Source organism: Anolis sagrei, chromosome 1, assembly GCF_037176765.1.
Source record: "Anolis sagrei isolate rAnoSag1 chromosome 1, rAnoSag1.mat, whole genome shotgun sequence".
Classification (NCBI taxonomy): domain Eukaryota; kingdom Metazoa; phylum Chordata; class Lepidosauria; order Squamata; family Dactyloidae; genus Anolis; species Anolis sagrei.
In genome coordinates, this window is record NC_090021.1 from 201,415,434 (window position 1) to 201,443,097 (window position 27,664).

Here is a 27,664-nt window from a genome sequence, read left to right on the forward strand (position 1 = left end):
TGAACAGCACCAGCATTATTAATAATGCTTAAATATTCATGTTATTACAACTCTTGGGAATAATGTAGCATTTTTAGTCATTCTAAATTCTCTTTATTTAACAACAGGTTTTATCAATGTTAGCACAATGAATTAATTTCACAGATTTATCAAGATTTTAATATTAATTTATCCTTAAAAATTCAATGCTAACGTTTTAGCATTAATGCCAACCTTTCCAGTCTCAGGGTTTGTGCTTAGTGGATAAATGTAGCAGCGGAAATCCCCCCACCCCCTCATTGAAGTATTGGTTTGTTCTTTAATTTTCCTACTGTCCTTTAATACATCTTTCCTTAGGAAACATTCCAAGCAAAATAAGGTTTGTGAAATCATTTCTCCGTTTCTGAGGGCAAACAAGCAAGCAAAAAAAAGAGAAAAAAATCCATTCCTGATTTGCTGACAAAAATATCAATTCCTAACTGTTTTAAGATTACATATCTCATGACCCTCTAGGAGTAAAATGGGTTTTGATAACTTACAAAGTAAAACTTCACATATTTCCAGCGGCACTTACATTCCCAAGAGCTTGTGAAATATTATACTTTGAGTGAATTAGAAAAAATAGAGTTTCTTAGAAATGCTTGTTTGCAGATATTTAGAGTGTTGTGTGTGTGTGTGTATTGGTTTTTTGTTTTCAAGAGAAAGGAGTTTGGGTTAACAGATGTTAAAATTTGGAGTATACCCCTAGTAGTTTATAAATATTGTACTTTTTAATTTTTACATTAAATCTGTGATTTCTGCATTCATGTCTCCTGTAGCTGTATGTGACTTATACCATGAAACTTTTATAGCTGGCACAGTTTCTAACATTCTAGTCATAAGGGCATTATATGGAATTAACCCCTATTGAAATAAATAGAACTAGCTTATAAATAATGATTTTAGGATCAAAGTGTTAATGTGATAGGGTTCCACACAACACCTCCCTCCCCTGCCATTGCCATTTTCAGTTTCATTGGTTAGTTTTAATTTCATTTAGTAGCACTGTTGATGTTATATCATAAACTTCCAGCTAAAGACCTTCAAGGCCTGATTACGGCTTTAATGTGTAACCACTTCTGGACCAAGTCCAATTTTTCTATAATACGCTATTGTGCTTATGCCCTGGGCTGATACTATAGCCTACAATTAGACGCTTGTTTCATGATTAGAAACATCTTCCTCTGGGTGTGAAACATAAGCTAACCATTATATTAAAAAAAATAACAGAGCACTTCCATTGATCTTACCACTGATAGTTCTCTCTCCACAAGTTGCAAAATCAGTGGTAGTTGTTTCAATAAAGCTGTTTAAAAGTTGAAAAATACCAGGGTGTTTCATGAAATTGTACCAGTTGCCCAAGTATTCAGAAGATGTATTATTTTGAGTTAATACCAAGGAAGTCAGAAATAACGATTGTGTCTACACCAAAGTAAGTTTAAATAAATGAAACTAAATGAGAGATCCAGATAAATGTGGTTCAGATTTGAATGTTGATATTTTCCCTATTCTGCTTTAAAAATAAGAGCAAGGAGGAGTTTTGAGTCAGCATGCTGGGATAAAACAGACATTCTTCGCTCTTTAACAAAACAATGCAAGATTTGGACTGTGTCTGATCTTTGTCACTGTTTATTTTTTTGTTTTGCTTTTGGTACTAAATGTTCAGCTGCTGGGTGTTTCTTGGCTGTTTTGGTGATTCATGTTGAGGATTTTCAAAACCAAAACTACTTAATTTTCCTGTTGCAGATTTTGGGACGGAGTCATAGGATCTGTCTTCACTTCCTCTTTTATGTTATTGAAAAGTAAGTTATTTGGCACAGATCAATTGCCAGATTTGTTTATTTGTGTTAAAAATGTCATCTTTTAGCAGAGCTTTCCAATGTATTTTTAGAACACAAGACAAAATATTGACAAAGCACAGGAAACAAATTCTAAACCATTAATACATTTTTAAGCCCATGAAAACAAAAATATATATGTCTGATACTAAGAAGTTAATTATGTCGATGTGAAAAGTGTTGGTTTTGATCAGTTCCTTGTAGATGAAAATTTCTGGAATTTTCCAACTTGATATGGTTGGGGAAATCTGAAAGTTGTTGTGGTTGGTGACGCTGAAGCTTTCTGCAGAGTGAGTTCCACAAAGGGAATTCCACTACTAGGAAACCTTTTCAGAGTATTTGGCAAGATGTAAGGGGGATTTCTTGGTGTACTTGCTTCCAATACATTCCAGATGAAGACTACTTCCCCACAAGACTGGGGAGAGGGAGATCACTATAGTCTCTATAGTAAATCTGGTTGCATCTATGCAAGGCAGCTAACCGAGAAGGACAGCTCTTTAAAGTTTATGTTTGCATATGGCATGCTGCGTGTTGAAAAATTGAAAGAAGAGCTGTTATGATTTCATTGGATTTGCTGACTGGGGTGACTTAACTTCCTCTGATGATCCACTCTCTATCTCTGAGATCTCTGTCCTGTTTGCTTTGGTTGCTGTCTGTGATAACAAATAACTACACGCTGCAGTGTTGTTATAACCTCTTTGTCTTTGTGTTAACCACCCCCATCTTGAGGGCAAAGGAGGATGAGTGTACATTTGTAGCTAGTGCAGTTCTTTAACTTTTGGAAAAACTATGAAACAGGACTGCTGAAGTGAGCACAACAACTTTATTTTTCAGTCTTCAACTAAAAATGGCCTGGTATACGGGATTGATAATATAAAGATCCAACATATGAAATACTTTGGAAATTTAAATACAAAACTTAGATTTTGCACATACACTTTGGATGACCTTAATTAAGTTAATATATATTTTTCAGTAAAGAAGGAAGTCTGAAGATCAAAAATATTTTTGGTTTAATGAAGATACTTGTTTATTTAAAAGAATTGTAAACTATTTCCCCTTTTAAAATAACTAAATGATTCAGAATTTATTTATTATTTATTTTCCATACTTGTACCCCACCCTTTTCACCCCGAAGCCCAATAATAATAATAATAATAATAATGCCACCAAAGTTATCTTGTTTACTGTCACCTTAATTGTTCTTCCCTTTCCCCCTGTGTAGTGTTAGTTTCTTTCCAGGAGATGCAACACACTTGTTCCCCATTGCTTGCCCTAACACCAACCAAAGCAATAGGGCACCAAGGGAAGGTGAAGGGAGAAAGGAGACAATCCTATCCCCCCTCCCCCATCTTCCCAGTGCTCCCCATCTCCCTGACTGATTCCAGAACAAGCGAATGGGAACAGGCATGTCCTGGATCTCAGTTAGAGACTGTTGCAATATGGGGGTGGGGAGAAAGGGGTAGTTGAGCCTTTTGGGAAAGGCCCAACTGTCTCAACTAGTCCTAAGTTGAGAGAAAGCCCAGATTCTTGAGCAGAATTTGGACTTCCCCCCAACTTTTGGTAATGCATGACAAGGTTGCATTAAGGTGCTCTTGTCCCATGCTACTGCAAATCAGCCTTGTTTGTCTGCTACAAGGCCTATCTTAATCTACATCAACCTAAGTGGATTGCCTTTTCCTACCACCCATTCAGGCTCATTTGGTAGGAAGAAGAGAGACGGTCATCTTGGTGGCTGCTCCCAGCCTTTGGAACTCCCTTCCTCAAAAGGCTAGGATGGCCCCATCCTTGTCTAGCTCCTTCCATCAGCATATCAAAATAGTTCTGTGCCATGAGATGTTTATAAACTAACTAAGGCTGGTATCTTAAGGCTGTGAAGTCCTATTTTTAAGGCTGGGATATAATTTTAAATGCATTTTAATGTTTTAATCATTAATATTTTTAACCCCCCCCCCCCCTCTATATATATACAAAATCTCATTCAAAAGATCAGCAATACTGGTCTTTCTTGGAAAGGGCCTTTTTCTTGGAAAGGACCTTTCTAAAGGAAAGGTGATATTTATAACTTGTATCATTTCACCTAGGGTCATAGTGAATAAATTTGAAACCTACGAGATTCATCAATCGTACTGATATCCCAGATGAGATGGTAGACGGGAGAGAAAAAGTGTATCAATTAGACCCTGTATTGGCCTACTCCTGATATAGAATCATAGAGTTGGAAGAGACCTCCAGGGGTCATCCAGTTCAACTCCCCCCCCCCCCTTGCCATGCATGGAGGCATAATCAAAGCACGCCAAATAGACAGCCTCTGCAGAAAAGCCTCCAGAGAATGAGATTCCACCACACTCCAAGGAAGCCTATGCCACTCTTCAGGAAGTTCTTTCTAACCTTTTCAGTTTACTCTCTTTCCCTGTCATTTGAAACCATTGTGGCCTGGTCTCTAGAGCAGCAGAAAATCAGTTTTACCCTCCTCCTCAATGGGACACCCTTTAAAATCTTGAAACATGGTTCTCATGTTCCCTCTCTACCTTTTCTTCTCCCAGCTAAACATCCCCTAGGAGGAAAGGAGGAAGGGAAATGAGAAGGGTGGAAGGGAATGGAGGGAGGGAAGGGAGAAGGAAGGAAAGACGGAAGGAAGGAAGGAAGGGGAAAGAGGAAAGAAGGGAGGAAACGGAAGGAAGGATGGAAGGAGAAAGAGGGAGTTAAGGAAGGGAGGGAAGGAGGGAGGAAACAGAGAAGAAAGGAAGGATAGGTGAGAGAGAGGAGGGCCTGAGAAAAGAGCCCAAGGGGCCACATCCAGCCCCTGGGTCTGGTTTTACCATACCTGGTGTAGACTCATATAAGTGGGACCACAAGGGCCATCTGATCTATTCCTCACCAGCCATGAATGCACAGTTTCAGCACTCCTGCTGAATCACCAACCAGCTTCTGTTTAAAGACCTCCTAAGGGCCCTTCCACACAACCATATAACCCAGAATATCAAGTCACAATATCTGCTTTGAACTGGGTTATCAGAGTCCACACTGCCATATAATCCAGTTAAATGTGGATTTTATACAGCTGTGTGGAAGGGGCCTTAGAAGAATAATCCACCAAGGCTATTCTATTGTTGTACAGCTCTCGTAGTCAAGGGGCTGTTTTTAGTATTATGTGGAATGTCTTTTCGTATAATTTGAAATCTACTGGTTCATACCATAGTTTCTGGAGCAGTAGAAAACAAACTTACTCCATCTCCTATATGGCATCCTTTTGTTGTTTAGATATTGTACCGCCTCCTCTATCCTAACTTCAGAAATTGTGGAAGGGGTACTTTTCCAGATGGCATGGAGAGATGGAAAAACCTCTTCTGTGGACAGCTCATTTTGCGGAAAGGCTGATCATCATGGCTTCTTATCTCAGACACAGGCCTAACAATATAAAATAAAAGAAGGTCCTTTGACCCTCTATATGTCATACCATTTCCTGTCCCACAGTGATAGGAGATTGAGTTTCACTGTTCAAAATGATCAGTGAATCCTGTTGTAGGAGCCCAGTTTACATGTTTTGTTGTTACTTTTCATTTGTGATCATAAAGCATATAGGTTCAGAAGCCCTATACATTTCTGGACTATTTTTTAAAACGATGTTATTTTGGCTGTCTTTTCAGTGAAGAGGCTGGTTTTGTTGATGTACATAATTTAGGGGGAAAAGTTCACCAATTTCCCTGTGTAGGATTCCACCTACACCCAAAGATTAATGTATTTAAGGGGCATCAGGAGTCCAATCCCTACTTGTCTTTTTAAGATCCAGAAAAAAGTACTTAATATTTAACGTTAGTGCCAGTTTCAATCAGAAGTATTCAGCAGCTGGAGATAACCCTTCTAACAATCATAGTCCACAGTAACCTTTTTAAATAGTAATTAATGTGCCCACCAAGCTATCTACCTGCCTGTTAATGCTTATCTTGAAGGTACATTGAGAATATTAATAGAATTCTAAGAAGGCCAAGCCTACAAGGCAAGAGCTAAAATTCAGAGAATTCTGTAATCCTTGGCAGTAGAAAAATACAGTATATGCGTGTATAAAGAAATAATGTTATAATGTTTGGTATTATCCTTTATATCTTTATCTGGTCTGCTTTAACAATTTTAAACAATTTTTTAACAAAAAATGCTGATATCAATTATTTAATTCATACAAGCCACCCTCTAACCATGCTAAAGCAGTGGTCTTCTGTAGTCTCTGCAGGTTGAGTTAAAATGGTGGTTCTATCCAACACTTAATACAGTGCTCTCTCTCTCTCTCTCTCTCTCTCTCTATATATATATATAGAGTGGTCTGCCTGGCTAGAAGGAGAACCTCTGGCCTAAAGGGTCTAATTCAGTCTAGGCAGTCCCAGTTTGTTTAGCCAGGGATTTGAGAGATGCTTAGCTCCCTCCACAAACTCTATGCATCATTCAACCAGTAGAAATGTGAGAACGATTTAGGAGGAATGGTCAGGTTCAAAAATAGCGGAAGAACTCCCTGCACAGAGAAAAATATGGATTCATCCACTCCCTACACATAGTACTATGTACTATGTACTATGTATTAATGTTTTTAACTTGTTAATCATTTAAATTGTTTTTATGTATTGTTTGTTTATTGATTTAGGCATCGACTTGTGCCTTCGTTTGTAAGCCGCCCTGAGTCCCCCCTCGGGGGTGAGAAGGGCGGGGTAGAAGTAATTGAAATAAATAAATAAATACACAGATCGTGTGTTGGAGTAGGTAGGCTTTGATGTTATCAAGAAAGAGCAGAGCTTAGCCTTGTGGACTTCTGTGTTTGTTCTGGGGCAGTCTGATCCAGAGGGCCAATCTACTTCTCTGTTCTGTAAATCTTTCTGAGGAGAAAGTTCCCTTTAGCAAAGGCTCCTTGTAAGACCTCTTTTGTCTCTCCCTGTCATTGTCCCCTGTAAGGCCTGCAGTGGCATTAGCGATGAAATGTTCTTAACAGGTTTCTTTCCTCCTTTTTTAAACTAGCACTATGTCTAGCAATTAAAAGAAAAGACCTAAAAAGGAGAGAGTCAGCAATCCTCCTCATAGCTTGGAAGACTGAAAATTAGCTCCCCGCCCCTTTCACCAAAAGGCAATATCTGTTTGCAGTTGAGTAGAATGTGCAGTTTGCCTTGATGCCTGAAACTATGATAAGCACTTTCCAGTTTGAAAGAGGTCTTCAGTTGGTAAGCATTAACTATTGCTGAGTACCTTGGACATCTTGCCCTATTCTGGAACATGGAAGTATAGCTGTGTACAAGAAGGCAAGAGAGAATGCCAGAGCCCACAACTCATCATTGATCCATAGCCCAAAACAGGTGACCTATGAATATATTTCAGGTATTTATTCTTAAAAATGTAAACACCTCCACTGGGGCAAGAGAACTATAGATTAGTAGCAGTGTGTCTGGGGAAGAGTATTTGATAATTTCACCAGTACCATTGTGAACTGGAAGGGAAGCTATTACTTGTATGATAGGCAGTAAATCTAGGTGCAGGAAATGTTCAGATGGTGTCACAATGTGGAGGCAAGGATCTCGTAATCTTCTAGATGCTGGATTCCTAGTCCTGATCAGCCCTTCTCCCATGCTACTATTTACATTTTTACAGAAATATGCATGAAATGCACTCTCACATTTCAAATATACAAAGAGATCTTGTATCATATTAAAAATTCATTGAGAGTTAGTAGCATATGCTTCTGTAGAACGAGGGTGCATATACACTGTAGAACTAATGCAGCTTGATGTCACTTTAGCTGCCATGGCCCAATGCCATGGAATCCTAGGTGTTGTAGTTTGGCAGGGTCTTTATCCTTCTCAGCCAAAGAGTGCTGGTGCTGCACCAAACTACAAATCTCAGGATTCCATAGCATTGAGCCATGTCAGATAAGGGGGTGTCAAACTGCTTTAATTCTACAGTGTAGATGCACCCTTTGTCTATGAAAACTCATGCTACCGGCTTTGTACTCTCAGCTTCTAAAGTGCTACATAATCCCTTTACATAATGATATGCCAGACTAGCATGGCTACATCTTGGAATTCTAAATTTCAAATATAGTCTAGGCTGGCTCTGAATCAAGCCAGGAAATAGGTCTGTTACTCAGAGTCCATTGATGGAGGAGACACTCTACGTCCTTATAACAATAATCAAACACAGCATTTTCCTTTTATCTGAAAAGCAAACTAATCGAGCATATGCAATATCCGCTCTTTGCAGAATTAGGAGAAAGAACCAGAATTGAGTTACACTGCTGAGCACTAATTCCCCTGTAGCTGCAAACTGTTGCTAATTAAGCACCACTGCAGAATCAAGGCAGTTTTGTCTGTTAAGAGCTCTGCGTGTCAGTCTTCCTATTCCCAATTATACACCTTTAATTTTGTCTTCTCCATCTGAGCATCTCCTAAATATCTACTCTGTTCATATCTTCCTTTCCTGTAAAGGCATATTTGTGCTGAAAATGCATGCATTCTGTAATGCTAGAAGTACATAAAAATAAATTACATGATATATAGTGTGTGGTTATGACACAAAATATGTATAAGCAGCCCTATATCTAGATAAAGCTGTTTCCTAGCAATGTACTGTATTGATGCCTGAGCAGTATTTTGTGTTAATTTAGATTCATGTCTTCTGTGTGTTGGGTAATGGAACTATGTTTCCATACCCTCACCCTCTCTTTTTAATATTGAAGGCACTGAATTTACTGCACTAAATAGGGAAGTGGTTGTATTTCTTTTTTCTCCATGAAGAATGATGTCTGTGAATAGCAAACCAAATGTCAGAATCAGTTTTTGCCAATATTGCTTTCTCTGATTTAAATGCCATGTTATCTACAGCTCCTTAAACAATGGAGTAACTTTCAACCAGTTTGTTAGCTTTTCTATGTTTACAAAGAGTTACATTTTAAAAAAAATATATCAACCCACACTCTTTTCCTGTTCCACCATTCATTGTAGTTAAAGTTTGCTTATAAAAATTGCAGTTTAAAAACATCCTGTAGATATATACTCCCTTATATTTTGGGCTGCATGTTTGTACAGCGTGCATTGTCCACATGTTCTATTAATGGATGCCAAGCCTGCATAAAGTAAGCATAGGCAGATGTAGCAATTTTTGTTCCATCTAATTTTAAGGGAAATTCGGATTAACTCACTCTGTTTGCCCAAACTCCAAAATGGATCATAGAATCTAAAACGGTTTTGTGTGTACTCTGAAATTTCTGCTAGGAACTGAGTAAGGGATGAAGTATGCCAAACATCCCCAAAGGATCAGGCCCGTAGCCAGGATTTCGTTTGGGGGGGGGGCTGAATTTTTTTCAGGGGAGGGTTTCGGGGGGGCTGAGTTTTGGGGGGCTGAGTCTGAGTGAAAGAGGGTCTAGCCTAGCAAACCTTTTGTATCATTACCCCAATACCCCCATGCATATGGGATATATTGAGTATGGTGATCAGATCATGATATGAATAAACATAACAGTTTAAATAATGCACCAGTAAGGCCATTTCGCAAACCACCATGAGAAATTCGGGGGGGGGGGTGAAGCCCCTCAAGCCCCTCCCCCCCCCCCCCCCCCGGCTACATGCCTGCAAAGGATGTAGTTTTCTTACTATTGATTTTCCCCAAGGATTAAGCAGTCTATTTCATGCAGCACTGTGTGGTGGTTTCCATCCAAGATTACAGACTCACCCATAATCTTTGATGAAAACTACCAGCTGAAACCCATTTAATAATAATAATAATAATAATAACGCAGAATCATACAGAACTATGGGAAATTTTGGCTTGTTAAGAAATACCACTTATGACTTATGAAAAGATACACAAGATCCCTGCGCTATGCATGCTTATTTAGAAGCAAGTCCCACAGTGTTCAGTGGTGCTGACTTCTAAGTAAATATGTCTGCTGTTGCAGCCTGGAATGAGAACCCCTGCTTTCTCTCTCTCTCTCTTTTTCCCCCAAATGAAGCTTTTGAAAAGGATAGGCTTACTGTCTACTGTTGGCTAACTCTGAAATGGTCGACTTTGGTCAGCAGAACTGTTTGTATAGAGGTTTTGTAGAAAAAAAGACAAACCCCTAGCTGAATTGCTTGATTCAAGATAGCTTGGCAGACATGGATAACTGCAGTTCCTGCTTTCGCATACTCTCTTTCAAGCCTTTGCTGTGATCAATAGATGTTTAGACATTCTTTTGTGTGCGTGTGTGTTTTTAAAGTTGGTGGCATCAATTGGGTTATTTATTTCAAATGTGCTCTTTCGCTAAAGAAGCCATCCAGAAATTTGCTGAAGAAACCCATGTGAGAATCCACAATTTCATCACAATGTGCTGATGTCCCGGAAAGGAAATGAGCTAATTCTTATGTATACTGTCACAGAATGTCCTGTAATGACAAAGATGATTGGATTTAAATTGCAACTGTATTTGGACAATCTATTTTGCATTAATCTTCTTGTTGAAGTCAACAGATTTTCCAAGAGCAAAGGGCAACTTCATAGTGTCTGATACATTCTGCTTTTTACAGGTTTGGCAGCGGTTAGGAGACATTTCAGTTGTAGCTATTATTGTGCCTCGTTCATTAAATTTTATTTGTGAAGGTCACATAGTTGTCTATATTTTCTACCACCACTTCTTTCCTTGCTTTCGTTATTGAAGGGTATACATTTAGGAGAAAAAGATGAAATGGCTGTACGATGGGACTGCTTTACTAGATGATGAATCTCCTCTCTGAAAAAACACTGCAGAATATCTATGTCAGATGTTTAGCTATGAAAGTGTCTGGATCTTAACTTGAGGGATCGTGTTAGATCAATGTTTTAGTTTGCCATGAAGGGTCTAAAATTGCTAACTGGAGCTTTTCTTAGGTAGCTGGTTTAGCAGATAAATATGTTTTTGTAGCTCTAGTGAAATTGTCTTGGCTTTACTCTCCTTTGCAGCCATCCATCTGAAAATGGTTTCCTCTGCCTATACCATTAGTTGACAATTAACACAACAAAAGCCACCATATTCTTACATTCCTATTCTTTGAATAGGACCAAACCAATTAACAGGCCCTTAAACCTAACAAAAGAAAAAGCATGGTAAGTTTTTGGAAAATAATGGATGTCTGAGAGATGTGAAACAAGATGCAGAGATGTGAAACAAGAAGGTTTGTATACGTACAAGAATAGCATTGGTGGGCTTTGTTTCTTTTAAATTGCCTTGAATTGCGGTATTATGCTTCTTCTTACCCTGCTGAAGTAAAAAAAAAAAAAGCATTATAATATCACAACTAAAATATATGGAAATTTCTTTTACTCTGAGTGTATTTTAGGAGTTAGCATAATTCTATATTTAGTAAAGGCCTAAGCAAATGTTGCTGATTTTAAAATGACTGAATAAAATCTAGGTTTTTGATAAAGCATTATATTCAAGGCTCTGATTTAAAACATTTTCCAGCTTAGATAAAATGTTATGCAAGGGGAAAAGCATATAATAAACCAGGGGACAGGGTTGAAAAAGATTTTAAAATACATGTATCCCATTTTGGTTAAGTATATATTCCTATTTCCAAGTATCACATAAGATCTATATGATAAGCATTCTATCCCCTATGCTTTTAAATATTTACGTGCTGGGAGAAGTCATCTGCACATGTGGGACGGGGTGTTGATACCCAAATATATTTCTCCATGCCTTCAAAAACAGCCTCAGCTAAGAATATTGTGTCTCTTCCGAATGAATGCCTGGAGGAGGTAATGGGCTGGATAAGGAAAACCAACTTGAAACTGGATCCAGATAAAACAGAGCTGCTTGCCATCAAGGGTCCTAATCTGGGAATGGAGGTGTGTCAACCAGTACTGGATGAGGTTACACTACCCCTGAAAGACTGTTCACAGTTTGTGCTCCCGCATCTCTTTCTCCAAATGTCAGCTCAGGTAGTTGCTACAGTCAGGAGTGCTTACTCCCATCTGCGCCCCTTCCTAGATTTGGAGGATCTAAAGATGGTAGTGCACATTTTGGTAACCTTAAGGTTGGACTTTTGCAATGTGCTTTATCTTGGGCTACCATTGTACCAAGTTCAGAAACTCAAGCTGGTTCAAAATACAGCAGCCGGATTGGTTACAATAACATCCAGGAGTGAGCATATTGCACCCATATTAAAGTCATTCCACTGAGTGTCAGTTAGCTGGACAAAGTACAAAGTGTTACTTTTGACCTGTAAAGCCCTACTTGGTTTGTGTCAAGGTTACCTAGAGGATCAACTTCTCCTGTACAATCTGCCCCGCGCACTTAGGTCCTCGGGTGGGGGGGGGGGGGAGCTACTCCATCCCATCAAAACCTGACTGGTGACCATCACTCAGAGGACCTTTTCATTGGTTTCCCCAAGACTATGGAATGACCTGCTTGAAGAGCTCCTACAGCTAAATGAGCTATTGGAATTTAAAAACCATCTTAAGACCTACCTCTTCCAGCAGGCCTTCCCAGCCAGTTTTAAGCATTAATTCTAAACTCATGTCCTGTGTTTTAATTTTTGTCTTGTTTATTTTATAGAAATACATTTTGGTATGTATCATCATAAAACTACATTATAATATGTGTGTCTATAGGGGTGTGTGTGTTTTTTTGCATTGTTTATGTGGTTTGACTGCTGTGACCCACCTTGAGCCAAGGATAGGCAGATACGAAATAATAAAATAATAATAATAATAATAATAATAATAATAATACTATAAGATCAAAATTATGCTTCATTTAGTATGTGTCTCTAAAGCTGATCCCAGTTAACAAAAAAGCGGGTATTTGAAAAGATGTTCCCTAAGTTGGCTGAGTTGCAGTCCATTAATGTTTTCTAATGGCTTCTGCCAGCATCTGAACGCCTGTGGGTGCTTTAAATTGTAAACACCCATTATCCTTAGCCATTGGATGTGCCAGCTGGTGCTGATGAGGATTACAGTCAACATGTTCAAAGTTCCCTAGTGATGAATTCTTCTCTAAAGAAATGGTGGGAATTGTATGGTCTTCCAGATACTGCTGCACTGAGATTCACAGCAATCCTTGCCTTTGGTTATGCTGACTAGAGCTACTAAGAATTGTAATCCAACAACATCTGGAGGGCCATTAAAAGATCACAATAATATCATGAATTGTACCTAGTAAAAACCTGTTACCCACTGCATTTCATATACATCAAGCATCATATGGTCCTTATGGTCTGTCAGGAAACAGGTTGCTGAAACTTCCCGGTAGTTTCCAAGCAGAAACCCATTTGAAACATTTTATAGTTTTAAGAGATGATAAAAGCTAGGACACAGCAAGCCTTGTAAAGGTGCAAGTTCTGAAGTGTTGCTGAAATATATCTTTAATCAGGGCCCTCCAGATAACTTTCGACACTTTTCTCAGCCACTTTTGCCAGCATACCCCATAGCTAAGGAATGTTGGGAGCTATAGTTTAACAACACATGGGGAATGTGTTGTCGAAGGCTTTCGTGGCCGGAATAACTGGGTTGCCGTAAGTTCTTCAGGCTTTATGGCCATGTTCCAGAAGCATTCTCTCCTGACATTTTGCCTGCATCTATGGCAGGCATCCTCAGAGGTTGTGAGGTGTGTTGGAAACTAGGAAAATGACCTGGACACAGCATATTATTTGAGAACACAGAAATGCTGGAGCACTCCAACAACTACCATGTCAGACTACACAGAGAAGCCATTGAAATCCACAAGCATGTGGACAATTTCAACAGAAAGGAAGAAACCATGAAAATGAACAAAATCTGGCTACCAGTATTTAAAAATTAAAGACATAACAGTAAATAAAGACAGGGGAGCTCTAGACAAGAAACAATCAGTGACAGCTAATTACCTCTCAATAAAAGATGCTGGCAAATAGAGGGACAAAATGTGGAGGCAGTGACAGACTTTGTATTTCTAGGCGCAAAAATTACTGCAGACACAGACTGCAGCCAGGAAATCAGAAGACGCTTACTTCTTGGGAGGAAAGCAATGTCCAATCTCGATAAAATAGTGAAGAGTAGAGATATCACATTGGCAACAAAGATCCGCATAGTCAAAGCAATGGTATTCCCCGTAGTCACCTTCAGATGTGAGAGCTGGACCATAGAGAAGGCTGAGCAAAGGAAGATAGATATGTTTGAACTGTGGTGTTGGAAGAAAGTTCTGAGAGTGCCTTGGACCGCAAGAAGATCCAACCAGTCCATACTTCAGGAAATAAAGCCCGACTGCTCATTGGAGGGAAAGACAGTAGAGTCAAAGATGAAGTACTTTGGCCACATCATGAGAAGAAAGGAAAGCTTAGAGAAGACAATGATACTGGGGAAAATGGAAGGAAAAAGGAAGAGGGGGCGACCAAGGGCAAGATGGATGGATGGGATCCTTGAAGTGACAGGCTTGACTCTGAAGGAGCTGGGTGTAGTGATGGCATACAGGGCGCTCTGGCGTGGGATGGTCCATGAGATCACAAAGAGTCGGAAGTGACTGAACGAATGAACAACAACAAAGGATGCTCCCAGGCACTAAGAAGTCACACCTTGAAAACTGCAAGGCCATTAAATGCTAATCAAGGTGGCCAGTTGAAACATTCACACCTACCTCAAGCAGGCATGAGTTCTTTCTCCCACCCTGGACATTCCACAGATATATAAACCTCATTTTTCTCGTGTCCAGCACACCTCACAACCTCTGAGAATGCCTGCCATAGATTCAGGCAAACTGTCAGGAGAGAATGCTTCTGGAACATGGCCATACAGCCCGAAAAACTTAGAGCAACCCAACACACGGAGAACCACACAATTCCCAACCCTTTTCTAATATCTGCAGCTACTTGTGTATCCAGGGGATGCTAAAATCTGAGGTGATTCATAGCACTTAAACTACCGATTTTCCATTTGCTATGCAATATTTAAGGCCTGTGAGCAGTCAACAATAAAATAAAAGTTGAAACCCAGTTGTCCCCAACTAGAGTAGATCCACCAAATAAATTGAAACTTGGTAAATCAACATGTGTGCAAAATATAGATCTGACAGCTAGAACAGCTGTTGAAATTTAAGACACGCTTGAAGACCTATCTCTTCCAGCAGACCTACCCAGGCAGTTTTAATCTTTGTTCTAGGAATTTTAATATGTATATTATAGAAATACATTTTATAAAATAAATGTATTTTATATAGAATATAATGATTATGTGTTTTTACCATGTTGTAACCTGCCATGAGGTTGTTGTTGTTGTTGTTGTTGTTGTTGTTGTTCTTCTTCTTCTTCTTCTTCTTCTTCTTCTTCCTCTTCCTCTTCCTCTTCCTCTTCTTCTTCTTCTTCCTCCTTCTCCTGTTGTTGTTGTTGTTGTTTAATAGGTCAACTTGAGCTAGGATTAATATAGTCATAAATTGACCATAGAGTCACACTGTAGAGCCTAGAGATTACTAAAGAAAACTGTATAGAATATGTGGGTCCGCCATCATTTTTGGATGGTCAGTGTCAGAAAATGTTGACCATAGCTTTGGGCTGGAGGACCTACAGATTCCTATAGGTGTTATCTCAAATAAATAAGGTGTTGCTTAAAATAATATTTCTTACACTTTTGCCAGAACCCAGCGCCCCTAACCCTAGCAAATGTGGAGAACTGACTAACTAGATATAGGCCAAAGTTGCTGGGAGATTTGTTATTTACACAGAATGATTTCTCAGTATATTTTTTAATCTTGCCATGTAGGTCAGGTTCACAGAAACAATAGGTTAATAGTTGCACAATATTAAACGAATAAGGCTTTTGATTCAGTAGTACTCCAGTTTAAAGTTTCATTTGTGATACTATAAATATTAGCCTTCCTATTAAAATAGTTAGAAACAATTTGAAATTACTTAACTTCTTTTGCAAAACCCCATTTAATTCCTCAAGTGATATTTCCGAATGACACATTTTTTTCAGTCACAGAGTCAATTCGAAGTGAGGTAATTCCTTACTTTAATGTATTGCCATGGAAATCTGGCATAAACTGATTAAAACGTGTAATCCAATCCAATCCCCACCCTCACAAGCTAATTTGAAAGATTCCTTTTGATTTCACAGAGAGCTAGATCATGCCTGCAAGCGAAGTGTGCTGCATTATTGAGAGATCCATCCAATTTAGAATAATTCAGCCTTCTACTTTCACTCTCTTTTTGATGAAAGGCTATATTAACAGAAACTTGCTTTGTTTTTGCTTTTCTCTCACACCTTTTAAATTGTCCCAATAAGATATCATTCAATCATGGAAGGTTTATGACTTGGTACAAGCCAAAAACTGCAGATTCTGATAACATGCTTTAACACTGGGTTGCTAGTTTGGATTCTTTCGTTTATAGAATTCAGATGTATCGCCCCTTCTACACAGACCTTAGAGTGCAGAACAAAATTGGGATAAAAGGAGGGTTGAGGTGGTTAAATGGCGTTTGCTGAAAATGCGCATTAGATTACATTAATGGCCGAAAATATGTGGTTAAAAACGTGCTCTTAAAATCTGATTTCGGTCAGAAAATGTGCATATTTGTGTGACTAAATATTCCTGCACTCAAGGAAAACAGGTGATTTTGTTCCTATATAGTAATGTGGGCTGCTACAGCACATGTCCACATTTTAAAATCCCAAAACAGCTGATGAGGGCTGTAAAAAATGGAGCCACAGACACACAGGTGGCTAAATAAAAGCACAATTGAAAAGCAATTCACATAAGAACTCTCTACAACCATTTCTTTGCTTGATGTTTATGACATTAAACAGAGCTTGAATTTATACAGTGGCCACCAGCATGGGAGACAATTGATCCCAAAGGGAAACAGGATTCATAAGGGAAAACGTAAAGGCAGCAGAAGGGTGAGGCGAGAGGATGACAAGAAATTTGCTTGTGTGCACATTCAGAAACCCACATCAGAACTTATGAGGTCCTGCACCTCTCAGAAAGTCAATTTTTTAAAAAGTAAACTTTCACCAAATGTTCCTCATCCATCTTGCAGATTTCTAAAATCCATTACAAATGAATGTATCAGGATGGCGAAGGAGCATTTACCGGGACCAACAGCTCTGTGTTTCGACTTGCTGTCAGGTACTGCAATTTTTTGCCCCACTTATTTGTCTCAGATTATGAGGCTGTCTGAAAGTGCCCTGTGACTGCATCCTGCAGAGCAAAGCCATGCAATATAAATTTTTCTCATTCTAAAATTTTAAATTAAACTTTGAAATTAAACCATGAATTCTCTAACAGGAATCTGTAGTCAGTCTGCATCTTTATGTGTTTTGTCCATAGACAGGATCTGCAGATAAGACTACTTCCATCGATTGACTTAGTCGAGGGGCAACCCTGGCCCCATCTATACTGTCAAAAACGTACTTTGAAACTGCATTCTATGAGCAGTGTAGATGGGGAAGTTTTGAGGAATTTCTGGAAGTCATAGTTTAGGCAGTACGGAGAGTTGTGGAATGGAGGAAGAAAAGGTTATTTGACACCTCGGTACCTGCCCAATTTTGGATTTATATCTCTGCATCACAGCCAAACAAAGTCTGTTTACCTTTGTGCCTAAAAATTTGATTCTCATATCATGAAAATATTTTGACCCCTTAATGCACGTGTTACAATGAATGTGCATAAAGGTGCAAGGGTTAATATGTAGAAATGTACCATTGCAGATGAATAAATCCAAATAAATATGGATTTCTTCCTTTTTAGACGAGAAGAAATGAGTTTTCATGGCTTCACAACAGGGATTTCAGTTTCCCAGATTTGAACCACATTGTGCCACATTGTGGATATTCACCATAACATTAACAAAACTTTATGCCTTTGCATATTTATGCTTTAGAGGAGAAAGAGATGTTTCCTTTAGTGCCTGCTGTCGCAATTGTGTTTTGCTCACTTTGGAGGAATGCTTATTTTGGGTCTGATTTGCCTCTCCGCCTGCTCCTTAGCCAGTACAAAATCATCTCTACTTTTTAGTGCTTGCATTAATGTGTTTGTAGACTAAAATAGAAGGAAGATTCAATGCTGCTCGGCTTCCTTAATATTTGTGCCCTTTAAAAAGAGACAACTTGCATGTGTCCAGAATAATTACTGACTGTTTATCTCCAGTTTTGTACTCTAGCAATATGGTTACCAGATGATCCTCCATTCTAAGGACATGTTCCTTATTAAGAAACTTGACAGCTCCATAGAACATAATAGTTATCTCTTGCTGCAGAATGCCGCAGCACCAGAATTGCCCACAAAGTAAGGCACCACAACTCCAACATGTCTCTTCTTTCTCTTTTAAAGTACACAAACCTGTTTCTCAACAATATGCCAGCTATTTTGCCCTTTCTACCAAGAATCTTCCTCATATTTCCCATTTCATTGGGACCGAGACTGAATTTACTCTGCTAAATTATGCAGTATATGATTAGTGTAGTCTCCTATAGTGCAGTTTAAACTTCATTTAACTGCATTATATGGGTCTACACTAACTTCATTATTTGACACTGTAGATCGAAACTGAAGGCCCATCAATGTCCAAAGTGAGTTCTGTTTGTTACAATGATGAAACATTTTGAGTGTTTAGATAGTCTTACCTGCATGTAAATAAGGAATTATGTTTTAAAATAATATCTGTTTTAATGTAAATAGCATGTACTTTTGTTTATGTAAACCGCCCCCCCCCCCCCCCCCGAGCATTATTCTCTGGCCAACTCTCCAAACAAAAAGATGAATCAATAGTGGTTGTTTTATATCATTATTGTGCCCTTTCTCAAATATTTTATGAGTGGGATGCAGGTCTAAAGTGTTTTTGTTGTTTGCTCATTCAGTCGCTTCCGACTCTTCGTGATCTCATGGACCAACCCATGCCAGAACTTCCTGTCAGCCGTGGCCACACTCAGCTCCTTCAAAGTCAAGGCAGTCACTTGACTTTGAAATACCATCCATCCATCTTCCCCTTGGTCTGCACTTCTTCCTTTTTCCTCCCATTTCCCCCATCATCATTATCTTCTCCAAGGATTCCTATATTGTCATTATGTGGCCAAAGTACTTCATCTTTGCCCCTAATATCCTTCCCTCCAGTGAGCAGTCGGGCTTTATTTCCTGTGGTATGGACAGGTTTGATCTTCTCACGGTCCAAGGCACTCTCAGAATTTTCCTCCAACCCACAGTTCAAAAGGGTCTATCTTCCTTCACTCAGCCTTCCTTATGGTCCAGCTCCTGCACCCACAGGTTATTATGGGGAATACCATTGCTTTAACTATGCGAACGTTTGTTGCCAGTTTTTTCTCCCTCTATTTGCCAGTTATCAATCAGTCTGGTTGCCATAATCCTGGTCTCTTTGATGTTTAACTGCAACCCAGCTTTTGCATTTTCTTCTTTCACCTTGGTTATAGGATTCCTCAGCTCCTGTTCACTTTCAGCTATCAAAGTGGTATCATCTGCATATCTAAGGTTGTTAATGTTTCTTCCAGCAATTTTCACTCCAGCCTTGGATTCATCAAGTCCCACACATCGCATGATGTGTTCTGCGTATAAGAAGTTGATCATAATGCAACATGATCAAAAATTAACCCAAAGCAGAAAGGTGGGATAGAAAACAAAACAAATAAATAAAACAAGAGCCAGCAACAAAAATAACAGGAAAAATAATAAAATGTATAGTTGACAGCTGTTGCTGGCATTAATCCAGAGTGATATCATTTAACTTTTTTTTTCTTTCCTCACAACTGCCCCACACCTTTCATTCCTCTCTCTAATCTCCTTTAAATCTTCAAACACACGCCTCCCAAGTTGAAAGGATGGGATCTTTTCAGACCTGTTAGAATTGCAGCTTCTTTACTAAATGGAATTTGCAAAAATTGTTCACATGACTTTCACCTTTTTCAACTGATCCTGTAAGAAAGCCTTGAAGTTTACACTCTGAATTCTATATCAAGCAAACTGCTTTGACACAGAAAATTTTCAAGCCTATACATTTAAAAATTGCAATCCAATTTATTCATCTTTTAAAATAAATTGTTGTGCTGTGCTTTCTAATTTTGAAGTTAAAATAGTAGCTCAGGTAGGGACATGTTCTTTGTTAACCTTTCTTGTGGGAATCATTTAAGGGTTTAGTGATTTCCAATGACCCTTGAATTAAAAGAATGTATGATAAAACAGCCATTCACTGTAGGAAACAGGAATAGGTAAGAACTGGAAACAAGCACATTTTAATCTCCAACAATAATGACATGTTCTCAGGAAACAATTGGTCTCTTAAGTTGCTTTTATAACCATTCATCTCCCTCATATTTCCCCCTGACAAACAGTAACAGTCTTCTGTGTTTTCTAATAGTTTCCCCCACATGTTTGGTTTATCTTTATGGTGAATGAGTCTATCCCTATACATTTACCTAACGTGTTCTCTGGTGAGGTTCAAGAATAAAGGGATTTCAATATTTCCTGATAGCTCCTTTTTTGTTTATTTACTTGATGCAACAGGTTTTGAAGGGCATCTTCCCCCATCTCTCCCTCTTTGAACTTTGATTTTCAGTGGGACCTGGAAGGAAAACGATTGCAGCTAGTTTTAGCTTTATTTCAACAAATATTGTCCATTTCTCTTCCTGCCAAAGTCTACTGTTTTATGTTTACTTCATTCTCAATGAAGGGAAGACTATAAGAAGGGCTTTGCTTTTTATTACTTAGATGTTGTATCTGCAGAGGCCTATGAGTGAGTCGTGTTTACTCTTTAAAAGTTGTATTTGCATGGGGACTGGAGTAACGTGCTCTCTGATATTCTGCTCATGCCCAGCTTATCTATTTCACTTGGGACTCAGTTTGGCAAAGTTGATTTTCTTGCAGCTTAGCCACACTGCAGATTATGCAATGTAATTCTGCAATGTATCAATATAGCTTAGCATGCTTAAGGAGCTGCTGTAATTTGCAGAAAAATGACATCACATAGTACAGTGTCCTGCCCTATGCTTTTATGGCTGTCACTTCTAAGAGGAAAATGTCTCATTACACCACCACTTTCATCATACATATATCATACACATGAGAGTGTGTGGCTGTCAGATTTAGCCTTTTTTCCAGGCACATAATTACATATTCACAACTCATTAGCATGCAATGGGTCCTTCAAATAATGAAATGGAAAGGCATGCAGGAGGTGGGGTGGGAGAGTCAGGAAACTTATTCATATGAAAATATTATTTCTAAAACCATATTATTTCTTCCTAACCACTTCATCTCTAGACAACATTGGGTTCAATAATCTCAATCCAACTGATAGTCCAGCTAGAGTACTCAATCAATAGACCTGACGTGTGTTACATCACCTCACTGAATCAGTATTTCTAACCTAATTGAAACTAGAAATTGGATATAGGCCAGGAGTGGGAATCTTCTACTGCTTACGTTGCTGGACTACAAATGCCATATTCCTTAGCACAGAGCATAGGTAGTTAAAGAAAAAAGGGGAACAGCTTGCAAGATCATAGTAGCAGTGCATCTCACCTACAGTAGTCAATCAGAAAGCTGTGGAAGCCCACAATATTTTCATAAAGTCAGTAGCTCTCTCCTGTTACCAGATGGTATAGCATAACTAGGGCATAAAAAAGGCAAGAGGAGGAATGGGAGAGAGAAAAGCAATCTACTTAGCTGTTATTAAAGATGGTAGTGCACACACTGGTAACCTTAAGGTTGGACTCCTGCAACGTGCTCTACATTGGGCTACCTTTGCACCAAGTTTGGAAACAGTTGGTTAAAGATTTGGCAGCCAGATTGGTTATAGGAACTTCCAGGAGTGAGCATATTACACCTATTCTAAAGTCACTCCACTGGCTGCCAGTTAGTTTCCTGGCAAAGTACAAGGTGTTGGCTTTGACCTTTAAAGTCTTATATGGCTTGGGTTCAGGTTACCTACAAGATCACCTTCTCCCAAACAATCCACCCAGAACACTTAGGTTCTCTGAGAAGTGTCTACTCCAACCAGCCGGAAACTGGTGACCGTTACCCAGAGGAACTTTTCATTGGCCGCCCCAAGATTATAGCGTGACCTGAAAGAAGAGCTCTTACAACGAAATGAGTTTGAAGACCTATCTTTTTCAGCAGGCTTACCCAGCCAGTTTTAGTTATGAATTTTAAACTCGTGTCCTGTGTTTTAATCTTTGTTCTGTGTATTTTGATTGTACTTTTTCTGCATGGCAGAGGGTTGGACTAGATGGCCCATGTTGTCTCTTCCAACTCTATTATTCAATGATTCTTTGATTTTATAGAAATATGTTTTAGTATATGTATTTTGTGGATCCATAATTTGGGCCTGATCAGGCATGCTGGATGCCAGATTGGGCCCAACTGCAGTTCTAACCAACTTTCACAACTGCTACAGAGGCGAGAGGGAGTCCCTGCTGCCACGTTGTGCTGAACATAGTTCGTGCTGCTTGGCCACCAGCCTAGATATCACCCCACCCCTGCGCCCTGTGTGTCAGTGGTCCAAGCTGTGGGATGGCACCTACCTTTTTCCTAGCACTTGCTCTAACGTCAGGCAGAACAACCATGTCCTAAGGGAGGATGGAGATGCGCAAATACTGGTTTGGAAACCAGTTAAATATGAACAGTTTTCTGATACTGTTATGTACACCTGGAATGCTTGGTAATGTGCAGAATTATTTATTTAAACCTTCCATCTAGCATTGAAAATGCACAGGAAGAGGCATCCATGATTTTACTGATTCCCATGAGGTACCACTATCCCTATAAGCTGGAAATATTATGTTCTTAGACTGTAACTCCCACGACCACTATGAGCTCTGAAATTCTAGGCTCGTGTAAGTTTTTGTCTCCCCACTTCCACATCCTTTCCCATTCTGTTTACCTTAGGAAAAAGAACTTGGCTTCTTGTTTCCTCTTTATATGTACATGTTTTTAAACACCAGTGGAGATGTTGAACAGTTTACAGTATATATATGCCCCCTCTCTCTTCTCAGCAGTTAACTGAAGGTCAAAGGGAGGCAGAACTCTGTCCTCTAGATAAGAAGGAATTGAGAACAAGTTTGGAGAACAGCTTAATCTCTTCCTCATTTTTTGTGTGGGAAGGGTTTAGTTCAGAGAAATCCCTTGAGCACTAGATTTGGTTCTCAAAATCACCCTTATTGCATGCTTTAAAGATCCATCATTTTATCATACTTTACATTCAACAGGTATTCTGAGAAGAAGATAGCTAGCTTGACTTCTTCAGTCAAGCATAGATTAGTACTAAAAGCCTGCCCGATATGTGGAAGTGTTAGATCAAACTTTCCCCCTCTGATATTAATTTCAAGGGGGAAAAACTCATTGATTTTTTTTTTAGGTTAAGTCACATTTTCCTACAAATGCCTTCATTTTAATTCTCACTTAGTTTTTTTAAATCTGGAAACCATTGTTATACATACTCTTCATGACATGTCAGTGTGTTTTCAGCTGTTGCCCACAAATCGAAAAATCCAAAGTAATAACTCTCATATTGGTCAATCTAAGTGAAGAGGGTTAGCCTGCATATTTTCCAACATTTATCAGATGAAAATTGGGATACGTGTGGACAAGCAACATCAGAATATGGTCAATATGGTAAAAGATATAAACAAGAAAGTACACAGAGTCTAGGAGAAGCTACAGGACTTTGCTTTGACTTTACATTTGAATCTACTGGGAAGGTCAAGCTTCTGGCCCTTCCTGCCCTCTCTCCTTACTGAGTTAATTGAGTCCAAGCTATTCTTCCTGAATACAATCATAAGACTGTACAGGATTGCCAGTTACAACATCTCAGGAACGCCTTGCAATAAGGTTATGGCTAATATGGACATTAGAAAGATTTTCTTAAGGATTAAAGTGCAAAATACGTTCAGTACTGTAATGGAGAAATTATGAGGATAGTGAGCAAAATGGTCTTTTAATGTAGATCCTGCAGAAAAAAATATTTAAGTTCAATTTAAGAACCGAATGACTTGATAGTAGGCCAAAGGGTACTTCAAAGCTATTAACAAACATGTTGAGACTGAAATAGAGAATTCAGTCCTGTCAGTGAACAGGGTATCAATTAACTTTATGATGCACTTGAAATAGTTAAAGAACTCTAACATGTTGCAACTTCTCTTTCTTATAAGAAGTTAGATAGACTTTAAGTTATGTTCTAAATGTGTCAGTTAAATTAAATGTGGAAAGATCTTTTGAAGGACAGAACTGGCAATTAAAACGTAAAAGGTGACTTTTCCCAAAACACAGAAGTAATTCATGAGCATAGCTTTGTGCTCATAAAATTGTCTGCAAATATGACTGTAATTATAATTACGTTTATGCATGTGAATGTGAGCAGTACTTACTATAAATTTGTTTGCTTTATTTTATTGTGTAGACATTTGCATCCTTGTAAATTGCTGTCTGCAGCTTTGTGGAACATGGTTCTGGTGACCACGGCCCAGTCAGGACTCCCAAGCATTTATACAATGTGTGTAAATGGGCGTTTCTATCCCAAAATGTATTTCATTTATTGAATAGAGTTTAGCACACTTTTCAGAATGTTCATCTTAATAAGGTTAGATCACGACAAGATCTGCGATCAAATATACTAAAATACTCTGATTATTCAGACAGCAACAATAGAACAAAATTCAAATTAAAAACTGGGGCATTGTATCCAAGGTGATATCTTCTAAATATTAAAATAAAAAACATATTGGGACAATATCAGTTAAAATACAGTAATCAATGTAGGCCACATATAGCTTAATGAAGAACTAAAGTTTTGAGAAAAGATGACTAAGTAGCCCAAATTATATCACTGTTATGCCATCGTGCCTGGGGTCAGTAGATCTTAGTGAAAGAAATATGGACGTGACACCTCCCCCCAGGGGATTGCGTCTTGCCCTCCTTTAGAGAACTGGAACTTTCAAGGACCAAGACACTATAGATAACCCAAAATAGTGTTTATTGTTCACAATGAGTTATCTTCCATAGGCATAAACTTGATATTCAAAAGGGGTAAAGAAAACATATGTTACAGTCTTTGAAGTCTTGGGTCTAAGGAGTTTTGCAGCTGAGAAGCTTTCCGAGTTCCCTCTTTCTCAATGGCTGTGAAGGCCTGAGCTTTCACAACCCCAGCCCAATGACCTATAATTGAAAGCACAAAGTCTTCCTCTTGATGCCAAGGGACTGGTTTGAAGGCGCTTAAGATTCCGCAACGTCGTCCAGGTGAAGAATCTTAAGAGTACACACTTAAGAATTGGTGAAGACAGATGATTTAACTGAGGGCTTTTGGAGCTAAGCCCTTTCTCACGTCCATCTGCTGGGATGTTTGATGGTAGAATGAAAAGAAAGTCCTGCCCTCTTCCCCAGGAAGCGGAGGAGCCAAACAATTAAGCAGGGGAGGCAATTCAACAGAGGCAAACAACATTGATAGAAAGCAGTAGATAGCCAAACAATTCAACTGTACATTCATATACAAGTGGGGCCTGACGCGCCATCACCACTAAAACAAGAGACTAACATGTTTGAAGTGCTGGCAGAAGCAGGAAGAACATCTTTAGGAAAGCCTCTAAGTGGTAAAATAAGAAGACTAAACAATCTAATGAGGACTAAGTAGGATTGAGTAGACCCAGAATGCTGGGTCTGCAAAAATGGAGAAAGGAAAACCATAAAAAGAAGGCATGGCCAGCAACATCAGTGGAAACCTTGAATAGGGCCCTCCATAGTGCAACATTTGCTTCAGGTCCCGCTTGTAATATTTAACTTAGATATCTCATATCTAAACAGCCTATATTATACAAATGTGGTATACCACAAGTGTACAGTCCTAGAAATCCAAAACCAGTTTGCTAGCGGCACTTCAACTAATCAGTCTCATTCAACAGCTTTATGTTATTTCACAATTGCAGAGAAAAATGTCTGCATGCATTTTTGCAGAGTGGGGGCAAATTTTGGTGATACACTACCCTAGAAGTTACACTTTTTCTAAGGAGGTATGATGGTGGTGATGGAAATCAGACAAAATCTGCCAGCTGTGAGCAGAGTTTTAGAGAAGTATAGACTAACTTCACATTGTTATCAGATAATGAATATTTGAAATATTCAGTTGTTCTTTTCAAGCTGCATATTTTGCATGGTTTCAGATAATAGGTCTACTGTTCCTGATACATATAGTAGCCTACACACTAGATTTATCAAGATATACCCATCTAGCTTCTGAGAAATCTATACTGTTTGTTGTTGACTCTATTTATGGCAAGCTAATAGCATTTTATTTGTAAGATTTATTCAAAGGAGGTTCACACTCAAATCACTATGTCACATTTGCTCTTGAGAAATCTATATAGCTTTGTTATTTCCTAGTGATTAGATTTGGTATCCATAATGGTCTTTGCAGTGGCCTAGATATCTTAAAAATAACAGAGCCTGTCTAGTCTTTGAAGTTAAGCAGGGTCAGGATGGGCAACCACCAATGAATACTTGGTGCTGTAGCCTGTATTGCAGAGGAAGGAACTGGCAAAACCACATCTGAATTTTCCTTGCTTAAGAAAGCCCCATGAAAATCAGTTTGTTTTTACCTGCAGTTCATATGCTAAATTTTGTGGCAAAAGTATGATAGCTGGGACCCTATGCTGGTTGCGCAACATGGGTCTGAATTAATGAGGGGAACACGTGTGCGAGACAGCGCAGTGAGTGAGAGATGTAGCTGCATCAGAGTCATGGCAACATTGTTCGCCAGAAAGGGGGAGAGAGAACATTCTCTCCTGTTTACTATCTTCGTAAGCCGTTGTTGATCATTTAACACATTAAATAAGTCTTACATTACTTCACTCTTATCCTCTCCCACCTGAATTAAATTACCTCACTGCTATCCTGTCGCAGCTGCAACTCTCACTCGCTCTGCTGTCTTGCGCATGTCTTCCCTTCATTAATTCTGAGCTGCATTGTGCAACTAGAGTAGTGTAGAGTCCCAGCTATCATACTTTTGCCAATTTTGTTTTGGGTTCACTTCACCCTCCAATGTTTGTGTTCACTTCACCTCCCAACATAAAAGGCATAGCTGCTAAAGTCAACTTTATAATTCCATTCATTTTCTGACAAAAACCCAACACACTGGGTGACTGCACTGGTCTCTATTATACTTTTAATATAAGTAGACTTCACTAAGAAATATTGGAAATCCCGTGTGGTATAGTGGTTTGGGCATTGGACTATGACTCTGGTGACCAAGCCTTTGTATGAGCTTGGGCAAGTCACACACTCACAGCCTCAGATCATATCTTAGCAAGAAAACCTCTGGTTCACCATACAATGGAAATGACATGAAGGCACACAACAACAATAACAACAAAAGATAACAAACTCTTGCCTTTGCTGCCAGCATTCAAAGAAAAAGCTTTGCTATGATGCAACCATATATAAAACTCCTGGACTTTAGTAGGTGTCTTTTTAAATGGAGCAGCAATAATTTTCTATCTAGGGAGATCAAAGCAATGGCTTTAAAATGGACCAATGCATTTCTCCTCTAAGTGTGTGAATTATTGATGCAACTTAATTCAGTGACTAAAAATACTGAGGTTTCTTTCCTATTACATAGTTACAGCACTTTGATGCAACTGTTAACTGCCGTGGTGTCATCCTAGGAATTCTATAATTGTAATTTTTAGTATTTAGAATGTTCTACTAAAACCTCACAAAACTACAAATCCCAGGATTCTATAGGACACAGGCATAGCTATTGAAGTAGCACTGCTGTATTTGGGTTGTGTGAAAATGAGATGAAATAGTTCATAATCAGGCAGACAAGTTGCTTACAAACCAGGCAGATTGAATA

At 38.9% G+C, this 27,664-nt stretch overlaps 1 protein-coding gene across 3 annotated transcripts in view; it reads left to right on the plus strand.

The window, feature by feature from the left end:
• Positions 1-27,664, plus strand: part of CCDC148 (coiled-coil domain containing 148) — a 150,774-nt gene that overhangs the window by 7,489 nt on the left and 115,621 nt on the right. Inside the window, exon 1 of one of the 3 annotated variants that reach the window (XM_067472297.1) lies at positions 16,857-16,944. The exons of the other annotated variants lie outside the window; for them this stretch is intronic. The gene's annotated coding sequence lies outside the window, so the exon portion shown is untranslated. Of the gene's footprint in view, positions 1-16,856; positions 16,945-27,664 lie in introns of those variants that run through there. 3 annotated transcript variants of the gene reach the window in all.